We start from the raw sequence: 12,447 nt of genomic DNA on the forward strand, positions 1-12,447 counted from the left end.
GGTTGTGTTGTGAAAGAAGTCAGATGTTTGTTGGTTTCTTCTTATATATTTTGCAGGATATAACCCAGAGAATGTCTAGACAAACTTCATCTTCTGATCAATAGGAAATTCCTGTGGAACACCAACAACGAGATTTCTAAGGACCAAACAAATAAGTGTGCGATTGTAAGGATTAAACATGGCAACAGTGAGTTTACGTCAATAGTCACGTCATTGAAGGGTGCTAATTGGTAGACTAGTTAACATGCACGTGCAGAAAGGTAACTAACTACTCGTGTCTATCGGTAGTCATGGGAGAGAGAGTGTCCTCAGTCTAGTTTTCAGTTAAGTATCGATATTTTTGGTTTGACCTTTATTTTCTTGTGCACGCATAACTGTTGATAAGTTGCTAATTGATTAGTTGATCATTCCAAATAAAAAAGGTTAATTTAGTTGAATTTACCATTTTCCAGAAAGGAACTTCTCTCTCTCTCTCTCTCTCTCTCTCTCATGCAAGCTCTTCCACGGAAGGTGTATTCATGTCAAATAGTATTTTAAGTAATTTTACCCAAAATATGTAACTAAGCCACTTGTTGATTTGAATAAACTTATAGTTAGCATGATTTGTGTTATTGAATTTTGATTACTGCAAATTGAGTTACTGTGAGACCGAGCTTTGAGGACCTCTTATGGGTCCAGATCTGGTAGGAGTTCAGCCCCGAAATGCTGTTGTAAGTCATGATGCCACAATTTGCCTTTTTTGTTAACTTATATTATGACATGTTCTTTGTTATACGAATTCTTAATATGCAACAGTTAATTTATAATATTATTTCATTAATATAAGAAAACTTGAGGAAATTTGAAAATACTGTTAATTGGCAGAACACAGAACTCTTTGAATACTTCGGATAATTAAATGTAAATACGTAATAAGTACCAAACTGTATGTCTTGTGACATATTTGTTTGCGTGCGCCTGTGTGGCTGATTGCTAGGATGAGGGGTGATTCTGTAACTTTTTTCTTCTTTCCATAATTTGGATCATAATGTTGCAAATCTACATTTGTACATTTAGCTCTATCTGCAGTATTAACATAGCATTGGTGGTCAGATCTAATACTTTAACAGCATTTCATTGACAACCATGCGGAGTGATTAGTACTACAGACCGCTATGATGCCAAGGGTTTCGGGTTTCACCCTGGCCATAGCTGTTCATTGTGAGTATGCTTCTTCATAAATTCCATCATATCATCGTTCATCCTCATCGTCGCGATTAGACAAACTTGCCAGAAAAGAAAATAACTTGATTCAATTAACCCATACGATTTCTGATGTTCTCTTTTATCCACATATTCTGATCTATGGCTGGGTATGGGCCTTACATCAAAATATACAAAATATAGATAAAACACAAATGCAAGACTAATATAAATAAGTACAAAACCTTATTTACGATTTATCATAAAATTATAAACAGAAATTAAATGAAATTTAATAAAACCTTTAAACATTTTAACTATCTGTAATTTCTTTACATTATATACACATACATATGTATACTGGGTGATCTTTTTAACCTGAATCATTTGAATACCTTGAAAAAAAATCATCCTACAAAAAATGTTCCAAATAAAAAGTTGATAGTTTGGAGGGGGAAGTTTAGTGGTGCAACAAAAGAACACCCCCCCTCTTGTAGGTGGGGCGGGGGGCAACTTTGAAATTTCAAATAGAAACCCCTATTTTTTATTAGATTCCGATTTTACGGAAAAAATACGTAAGTTTTGTCTGAAACTTTTTTTTCGATTCGTGATAGATGGCGCTATAATCGACAAATTTTCATTTCTTGGATGTTTACACTTAAAACCAACGTATTTCATTTCGCAATTCATTTAAATTAAAGAAAATAAAACATTTTTGTTCCAGGACTTGAAATTGTTGTAAAACAAATACATTTATTTTGAAAATACAAAATTACTCGACAATTTCTAGCTCTAGATATCTCGATGGCTAGTAAACTACATTCACTTCCCAATTACATTAAGTGTTCAAAATGGTGACCTTCAACGTCAATACATTTATTGATCCGCGCTTCGAATGAATGTACGCAACTCAAAAGTACCTCTGGTTCAATTATGGTACAAGCGTCTTGGATTCGCTCTATCATATTTTCACGAGTAGTTGGCAATTCTCGATACACTTATCTTTTAGGTAGCCCCACAAAAAGAAATCCCGTGAAGTAAGATCTGGTGATCTGGCAGGCCAATTTACAGGACCAGCTCTACCGATCCATCGGCCATTGAAGTCACGGTCGAGTACTTCACGTGCTGCTCTCGAATAGTGCGCTGGACATCCATCCTGCTGAAACCACATGTTCTGTCTCAGTTCCAGGTTAAGATCTTCAAGTAATATTGGCAGTTCATTTTGAAGAATGTCGCGGTACTGTTGACCATTCAAATTTCCATCAATGAAGTAGGGACCGATGAGTTTGTCATCAATAAATCCACACCACACGTTTACAGTCCATGGACGCTGATGCTCAACATGGCGCAGCCAGTGCAGATTTTCGACACTCCAGTAATGCATATTATGCCGATTTACCGTTGCGTGGTTTGTAAAAGATGACTCATCAAAGAACAATACCAGACGAAAGAAATTTGGGTTTATTTGTATTTGTTCACTTGCCCACTGACAAAACGTCACTCGATTTTGAAAATCATCGCCATGAAGTTCTTGATGCAATGACACATGATATGGATGATATTTATGACACTGTAAAATCTTCAAAACACTGCTCTAGGACAATCTGGAATTTCGAGCTACTTCTCGCGAGCTGACATGAGGATCATGGGCCACAGCAGCTAACACATTAATTTCATTTTCTTCTCCAGTAACTGTTCTTCGAGGGGTCCTTTGTTTAGGTTTAACACTTCCTTCAGTAGTAAATTGATTGACTGTACGTTGAAACGAAGCGAAAGAACGCACCCTGTGTGGAAAATGCTGAGCATAAACAACGAAAGCTTGACGGAGATTCCTGGCAGATTCTATACACGACAAGCATTTCAATTTTCTCTTCTACAGTTAATACATCCATTGATATTAAAAAGTATCAACAGCTTAGTCAAATTAATTGCTCGGAGCATTCTTGTGATCTAAAAAACAATGAAAAACAAACAATGATAAACAAACAATGATTTAACAGGAAAAGTCTAAAAAGGAACTGTTTCTTGACATTGTTTTATTTTTTTAAAATTTTTCTTTCTGTTGTACCTTTGTTAAGCATCTTTGACACAACAATAAAAAAAATTAAACAAATATCGAATCTAAATTTAAATGTTGTAAATAGGCGAATTACCAGCTTAATGAAATCTCAAAAGATTTGTCAAGAATTAGTACAAAGTTCATGCACGAGAATGTTTTCCTTTTTGAATTTAAATGAATTGGTTTTAAAGTGTAAACATTCAAGAAATGAAAATTTGTCGATTATAGCGCCATCTATCACGAATCGAAAAAAATGTTTCAGACAAAACTTATGTTTTTTTTTTCGTAAAATCCGAATCTGTTATAAAAAATAGGGGTTTCTATTTGAAATTTTAAAGTTGCCCCCCGCCTCACCTACAAGACGGGGAGTGGGTGTTCTTTTGTTGCACCACTAAACTTCCCCCTCCAAACTATCAACTTTTTATTTGGAACATTTTTTTGTAGGATGATTTTTTTCAAGATATTCAAATGATTCAGGTTAAAAAATCAACCAGTATATGTACACACACACACACACACACACACACACACACACACCCACACACACACACCACACACACACAAACACACACCCCCCACACACACATTTGAAGTTGAAACTTTTCTTGAATATCCATTACCATATCACCTACCCTGGTTAAATTAAAAAATCGGTGCACAGAATAAGTTTTGAACAAAAAATAACAAACCTGTTGAGCTCTCATCTGTTCTTGTAATGCTTCTTGTTGGAGGCGAAACTTGGTAGCTTCCGCCAACAGATTGGCCTCTGTTTCCTAAAATAAACAGAGACTCTTTCTTAAAATGTTCGTGCATTAAATAAAGTATAATTTAGGGTGCTATCAAGTATCTTGCCCTCGATGTAACAAAAGTAACAAAAAATATTATGGACCTCTGTCTCTCGTTGTGTGTTTGATAACAAAAATTTATATTATATCATTCAATATAATTATGCAAAACATGGGCACAAAATTAAATTTAGGTATTGGCTTTTCCTCATTGTTAAAAATTGTGCATTAGACATGAAAATGTGAAGTCACATGGGGGTTAATGCATATTTTACTCAAGACCAGGTTTGGCATGTTTAAAACAAAAGTGTTTTATTATACAACTTGTTTTAAACGTTTTGGTAGCGTCATCGCCTTGTAATCAAGGGTTCGATACCCGGTGGAGCCACACAGAGGTTCGGATCCCTCTTTAAACTGTAGGGCCAGTCCCGATTAACCTTACTGTGCATAAAGTAGACTTAAAACACCAAATCAATCAATCAATCAAGAGGTAAATGTTTAAAACACAATTTTTTAAAACTTTTAAAACGAAGTGTTCTAAACCTGTTTTTCAGACTTGTTTAAAAACTTTTTGACACATCCTTGACTGATTGATTGATTGATTTTTTGTTTTAAGTCCACTTTATGCACAGTAAGGCTAATCGGGACTGGACCTACAGTTTAAAGTTGGATCCCAACAACTTGTGCCTCCACCAGTTATTAAACCCGGTACCGTTTGACACTTCATGATTAATAGTATCTTATCATTATATATACATACATATGTATATATGTACACACACACACACACACTCACATATTTGAACTTGAAACTTTTCTTGAATATCCATTACCATGTCACCTACCCTGGTTATATTTAAAAATCGGTGCACAAAATAAGTTTTGAACAAAAAATTAACAAACCTGTTGAGCTCTTATCTGTTCTTGTAATGCTTTTTGTTGGAGGCGAAAGTTGGTAGCTTGCGCCTCAATTTTCTAAAATAGGCAGAGGTTCTTTCTTAAAATGTTCATGCATTATATAAAGTATAATTTAGGATGCTATCAAGTACCTTGTCCTTGATGTAACAAAGGTATAAACTTATTATGGACCTCTTTCTCTATTTGTGTGTGTTTTGTAACAAAAATTTATTATATATCATTCAATACCTAGAATTATGCAAAACATGAACAAAATGATATTTTGGTATTTGCATTTCCTCATTGTTTAAAATTGTGCATTAGACATGAAAATGTCAAGTCACATGTGGGATTGGCGCATATTTTACTCAAGACCAGTCTTGGCATGTTTAAAACAAAAGTGTTTTAAACAACTTTTCTTAAACGTTTGAGGCCTCGCCGATGTTGCAGTGGTATCGTTGTCACCTTGTAATCAAGGGGTCCCGGGTTTGACACCCGGTGGAGGCACATAGTGGTTCGGTTCCCATTTTAAACTGTAGGTACAGTCCCAATTAGCCTTACTGTGCATAAAGTGGACAAAACACCAAATCAATCAAAATGTAAACGCTTAAAACACATGGCTTTGTTTTTTCACAATTGTTTAAAACATTTAAAACAAAGTTTTCTAAAACTGTTTTTTGAGACTTGTTTAAAACACATTTTTGACACTTCATTTTTTATTTTGATTTTTTTATTTTACTTCGCGTTTTGTGCCTCTTGGCTAATTTGCGAAGATGGGAATGAGTGAGGAAAGGATGAGATTCATGAATGAACATTCACAAAGAACCATGCCCGAGCAGGATTCGAACCAGGGACTCCTTGTCGTCGCAGCATGATGTGCTAACAACTCAGATTACACTTCATGAGTAATAGTATTGTACCATGCAAAGGCTTGACTCGAGCCCGGGACCCCTGGTGACATAACTCGATAGTCTAATCACTTCATAAAGAGTCCCGTTGAAGCGCTGGAAAAGAGCTTCTTACAAGCAAATCACACACCCGAATTTGAGTTGATCTGAAAAATCCGCTGACGAAAATTCTTCCGAAAATTGTATAAAACAAATACAGTAAATGCAGCTTTATGTTAAAAGCACCGTTGGCAACAGACGCGGTCTCATCAATGGTTCTAATGATCGGAAATTCGAATTCCACACAAATAGTTCCAGATACCATTTCTCAGCCAGTTGTACTAAGTTTATCGCATAAACAGTCGTTACCTCCGAGATATCTGATTTGCAATTGTTACGAAAAGAGCTACCGTGGAGTTGCGATATCGAAAGAAGTTTTATGTCAGGACCGTGCCTAGTCTACTCATTCAACGATAACATCAAGCTACAAGAAACCAGAGGTGAACAAACGTTCCTTTATCCTCATTTTTCTTATTCTCAAAACCCTGCCAGACCAGTCAACCATCGAAATGTTAAAATTTTAATGTTTAAAGTGTTCTCCTTATTTAACAGGGGTGTGTCCCCTTTGCATATTGTATGTGTTCACGTTGTTTCTCTGGGATGTTACCCCAAGCTATAAGTGTACAGTGTAAATCTTATGTAAGGCCTCACTGAGACCTCGCCTTTATATATATATATATATATATATATATATATATATATATATATATATATATATATATAACGATATTGCATTGGAAACACTGCAGCCTCAATGCCGAAACTTTATGCAAGATAAGGAACAGCTGTTAGTCGTGAACACCACACAGGAGAGCAATGTTAACCATGAGTCATCTAGGAATTAGCACAGCTTTCTTTCTGTGGTCATTCGGGCTCAGAAGAAACATTTGTTGTCCATTTTGAGCTCTCAAAAAATCAGGTTCTGAGCTGGCGATTTATTTCCTATTGTCGATTACATTAAATAGAAAGAACAAATTATATAAACTAAGAGATATGGTAGATTGGTCTACTCTTGAAGTTCAGGCATTAGCATCAAATGAAGTTAAGCGATTTGGTAGGAATAAAAAAGATCATAGAGTAATGTTAGTCCTATCGATGCTTCAGGAGATTTCATTAATGAAAATTGGTTGTTCATTTTTTCGTTTTTTTCTCTCTCTTTTGTTATTGTGGTTATCGTTAGCTCTAAAACAAATATAAAAAGGAAACGAGCAAAGAAGGTCATTTCTTTCGGCACGTGTCAGGCATGTGGTAACTTTGCTATATTTACGACCATATTATATCCCTCTTGTTTAATTTCAACGATAAAGACGAATGTTTGAGTGACCAGAAAAATGAACGAACACAATAAGCTCTTAAATATTATCCAAGCTCAAACATAGAGGCCGGTCCCAGTGACAGAGTGATTATCACATCGCGCTACGACGCCAGGGGTCCCGCGTTCGAATTGTGGCCTGGGCATGGATTTGTGAGTGTCCATTCATCAATTTCATCATATCATCACTAATCCCTATATTTGCAAATTAGCCAAAAGTGGCTCAAGAAGCGAAGTAAAATAAAGCAAATCAATCAATTGAACATAGGATTGATTGGATTGATTTGGTGTTTTAAGCCCACTTTATTCACAGTAAAGCTAATTGGGACTGGACCTACAGTTTAAAGTGGGATCCGAACCACTGTGTGCCTCCATCTTGTATCAAACCCGGGACCTCTCGATTACAAGGTGACGACGCTACCACTGCGCCATCGGGGAGGCCTCTCGTTTATCATCACGGTTAATTTGATGCTAGCGTCATATCTTTGATTTGATTTTTTTGATTTGATTTAGTTTAGTTTACTTCGCGTTTTGTGCCTCTTGGCTAATTTGCGAAGATGGGGATGAGTGATGAAATGATGAAATTGATGAATGGACATTCACAAACAACCAAGCCCGACCGGGATTCGAACCCGGGACCCTTGGCGTCGCAGCGCGATGTGCTAACCACTCGGCCACAGGGTCGGGCACTAGCGTCATATCGAATTAACCTGGCTTATAATCCGAGAACACCTATTCAAATTTATCTCTTTCTCCATTACACACAGGAAATCTTATGATTATTACGTTATGGTTTGTTTAGAAAATCTAATCTTATATTTTAAAAGAGCGGTTGCTTTACTATTGCCAGTCAATTATCAAACAGCACGATATATAATCATTATGATCCTTAAAAGCTTTCATCCGATACGAACTACGGTTCTGCCAATGAGTGAGAAAGGATTAGAGCCACCCCCCTGGAAAGTGAGTATTATGCGAATATTACGTATTTCATAAATACTTAGATTTAATTTTAGTAGTGTAATTGATGCTACTACTGGCTCGATAAAGTATGAACCCCCCTCAGGCAGATTTGGCTACACTTAAAACTTGCTCAACATGCCCATATGAGCTTTTTGCTCAAGTGTGGTACTCCGTCTAATCCAAGATTTTTGTAAAAGTGCCCTCGGGAATTTCCCGGGAAAGTATGACCCCCCTCAGATTGATTTGGCTACACTTACAAAAGCTGCATCTGTGAGATTGTTGTCCATAAGCTTGTTAAAAATAAGCCCCTTTTGATATTGTTTTTGGCTACACTTAAAACTAGAGCAAACATATTAACACACCCACACACACACACACACACACACACACACACACACACACACACACACACATACGTGTAAACGTGGTCTTATAAGGCCCGAGTGAGTGTACATATGTTGTTGGAACCACTATAATTTGATAAATTAGCATAATCAAGGTCATTTTAAAATGTCGAGACAATGCATGTGATTACAAATACCACCGTGGTTTTTGAAAATTATCATTTATGCAGTTTTCCTGACGAAAAAATGTTTACTATTCTTGTTGGAACCTGGTACCAATTTCACCTGTCTAATTTACGTGTTGTAATTTTAATACAATTGCATCCGTTGTGGGTACCAATCAATATTGCAAAACCCGTCCAACCAATCACAATTCTTGTAGGTCACATGATTTCCTCCTGTGTGTAAGCAGCTACGTGCCATACCGAATTGGGCAATAGTTGTGAAATGCGCTTTACAGCATCAATTGAGAGCGCGTAGCTTGCACGTATCTGCTTGGCGCAGAGCATTCGGAAGGGGAGGGGGAAAAAAAAGAAGAGTTCCTCTCGCGGCGGAGTTAGGAAGGGATTAACTGCGGCGCAGTCAGTGGCGTACTTAAGGAGTTTTTGCCCCACTGTGGAATTGAGAAAATAATCACATTTACCCTAATCGCTGACTCTTAATTTTTACTTTGCATACTTTTATGTGTTGTTTGAAGATTTCAGAAATCAAAGCAGGCTTGTGTGGCCTATCATGCCGCAACTGTGTGAAACGAAGCTCTTTACTGGAACGCTACCAAGCGAAACGCAATAGGTAACAAGCGACAAGAGATACGTATCGCTTGGAATTGAACCCTCAGTAATCAATTCGACCTTTCGCATTGATGCGACAGGGCAAGCTGCACATGTCGCTTTCGGCTCGGTGCATTAGGTTTTTCGCGCATGAGCGGTGCATTTCTTGCTTTAGATCGAAGTCGCCAGTGTTCATGGGAGTCCGTAAGGGGGGGCAAGGGGGACCCGTGCCCCCTTTGGAAAATGAAAGTCAACCAAAAATTATATATTTCACACATATAATTCCATTTCAGCCACAATAATATGAGTTAATTAATGCACGAACATGATAAATTCAAATGTAAGCAATGTTTTTTTGAAGGAACATTGGGTAAAATGCTGCTTATTTGCTCCCCCTGGAAAAAAAATACCTTCCTTGCCCTTCCCTGGAAAAAAAACCCTGCTGACGTCCATGCCAGTGTTGTCTGTCGATTGTCGTCTGCCACTTGTCGCTTCGATCTGAAGTCTCCTTGAAGGGGCCAGGGGAAGAATTCTGACGGAGGCGACAAGCGACAGTGTGCTTCCACATCGACAAGAGACACGGGTCCCTATTGTCTTGTAGACTAAAACATTCACCGCCCGTGCACGACAAGTGGAGGCATCACGATGCACAACATTGATAAAGTAGCCAGTTTGAGTGACACAACCAACCGACATGCAATATTTGCAGCTTACCGTACTGCATCAGTTCGAAACGTTGCATTGATTACCGAGGCTTGTCGCTTGTCGCGTTACGCTTCGGTCTGGAATCTGCTTAAACGGCATAAACGGCAGGCGACTAGCGACATGGAGATTTTATACCAAAGCGACAAGCGACAAGCGACATTAGACCATTCAATATAAGGCAAAGCATTCACCGCGCATGCGCGAACAAAAGTACGCAGCGACATGATGCACGGTATTAACAAAACTGGCCAATCAGAGCGACACGCAAGCTACAAGCGACACCTGCATCTTGTCGTGTCGCTTCTGTTCGAAGGGTTCAATTCATTACTGCTGGTTCGCTTCCAAGGGACATGTGTTGGTTGGCGCTTTCGTGTGTAATCTCCCTTACAAGGCAAGAAAGCTGCAAACGACAGACGACAAGTGACAGGCGACAAGCGACACGGAGAATTCACACAGAAGCTGCAAGCGGCAAGCGGCACTAGCACAGTTAGTTTAAATTCAAACATTCACCGCGCATGAGCTAACAAGACCACGAGGTGACAGGATGCACGGTATTGAGAAAACGGCCTAATCAGAGCGACACGTGCAGCTTGTCCTGTCGCTTTGATACGAAAGGTTGCATTTATTTCTGAATGCTGGTTTGCAAGTTAAGCGTGTCACGTGCAGCTCCCCTCTGAAAGCTACACCAAGCCATTGTTTTATTGAATTCTCCTCAGGAAAGGAAGAGAATGCTTATACAAATACAGTTTCCGTAGATCATTTGCGAAGCCACTCATTATATTTGAAACTCTACTTTATGTGCACACTCAGCGTGCACTATAATCAACTGAAGCGGCCCTAACAAATTATTCGCTGGAACTAGGATCTCACTTTCCTCATCGTTGTGAAGGGTCACTCGCAATAGAATTGTTACCATTTTATCTCTCTGGTTGAGAACAGAATTTGGAGACTATAGTCGACAAAAAAATTATTTCTCTTGGAGTTATTAGATTGGGGGAAGAGGGTGGTGCTTCAGATGGCTGTTCCATGTAGACTGTACATTTGAACAAAAGGAGCAAAGGAAAAGTAACTTATTTAATTTCTTTGTAAAATGAATTAAGTGTTAATTTACCAGAAGTCCAGTACAGCAAAACTATCCAAGTTTATAATGGTGTGAGTCTTAATGGACATTTTAATTAAACCTTTCTTAACAAACTGATTCAATATTGAATAGGGTAGTGGTTCCCTAAGGGTGCGCCGCGGCGCCCTGGGGTGCCGCGAAATGTTCCGGAATTTTAACTGAAATGCCACTTACTTGTTAGTCTACACAGGGTTTTAGATATGATTGTTCCAAACATGTGCTTATTTAGTACTTTTTACATAAACAATGTTTCTGAATTTGAAATATGTGCTTATTTTTTAACATAAGGCAAGCAACCTAACAACACTAACTTAGCGTTGCAAGTTTTAGATAGGCCTATGCCTATATTCTGACTTGGGCGCCGCGGAAAACTTTTGAAACTACAAAGTTTGGGATCCCCTGAAATAGGGCATAATTGTAATAATGAATGATTGACGTATAAACTTGATGTGAATCGTAGAGAAATGTTTGTTTCGCGAATGGAGCGAAAAAAGAAAATGTTTTATAAATCTCATTCCTTGCAACCACCCAATCACAGTAACTGTTGATCACCTGACCTCTACTTCCACGTCACCCATGAAGCCTGCTGGTGCTTCTTTGCGTCCTAGCACCTGGACCACAAGCATTTCGTTTTCGCGCCTTTTTTACCGGACGCCCGGTTCTTTCTTATTTCGGTAGTTCTTCTCGCAGTCAAGTAGGAGGGGTACGAGTTCTACTTAAAGCCTCCCCGATGGCCCTGTCGACCTCCTTGACGGTGTGGTTATCACAGAGCGCTACGACGTCAGGGGTTCCGGGTGCGAGTCCCGGGTAAGGCACGGGTATTTGTTTGTCCAAATGAGAAAAACTGAAAATTGAGAATAACCGAGAAATGAAAATCTTGATAATATAGTGAAAAACGGGGGATACTTCCGGTTAGGGGTATTCCTAAAAAAAAATGGCGCATTGGTTGCTTCGTCGCCTTGTAATCAAAGGGTCCCGGGTTCGATACCGGTGGAGGCACTTTGTGGGTTGGATTCCACTTTAAACTGTAGATCCATTCCCAATAAGCCTTACTGTGCATAAAGCGGACTTAACCAAGCACAATATGTACTATTTTGCGAATGTGGGAGTTGTTGAAAGGTTCCCAATATAGCTATTTTGTTCTTTGATTATTGGGCTGGTTTAAATAGAATTAGTGAAGGCAACGAGAGCAAGTGAAATATTCATTCGAGAATTAGACTGCAAGAATCACTAGCAGAGTTGTCTGTTTCCATCCGAATCGTGGCGCGCCAAAAGCAAGTTCCGAGCGACCCAGCTGGCCGCTGGCGCCAAAGTGTCTGGAATCGTCTCAAGCAGACCGACCTGCAGTGAGCACACAGGCAAT

The 12,447-nt window shown here is 38.6% G+C and overlaps 1 long non-coding RNA gene across 1 annotated transcript in view; it reads right to left on the reverse strand.

Moving 5' to 3' along the window:
* LOC145996884 (uncharacterized) overlaps nt 1-12,447 on the reverse strand; it is a 128,573-nt gene that overhangs the window by 36,389 nt on the left and 79,737 nt on the right. Inside the window, exon 2 of the long non-coding RNA XR_014442824.1 lies at nt 3,931-4,014. This is a non-coding gene — a long non-coding RNA (uncharacterized LOC145996884). The remainder of the gene's footprint in view (nt 1-3,930; nt 4,015-12,447) is intronic.

The sequence above is a fragment of the Lepisma saccharinum genome, chromosome 13, assembly GCF_977018435.1.
Source record: "Lepisma saccharinum chromosome 13, izLepSacc3.1, whole genome shotgun sequence".
In the NCBI taxonomy this organism is placed as follows: Eukaryota; Metazoa; Arthropoda; class Insecta; order Zygentoma; family Lepismatidae; genus Lepisma; species Lepisma saccharinum.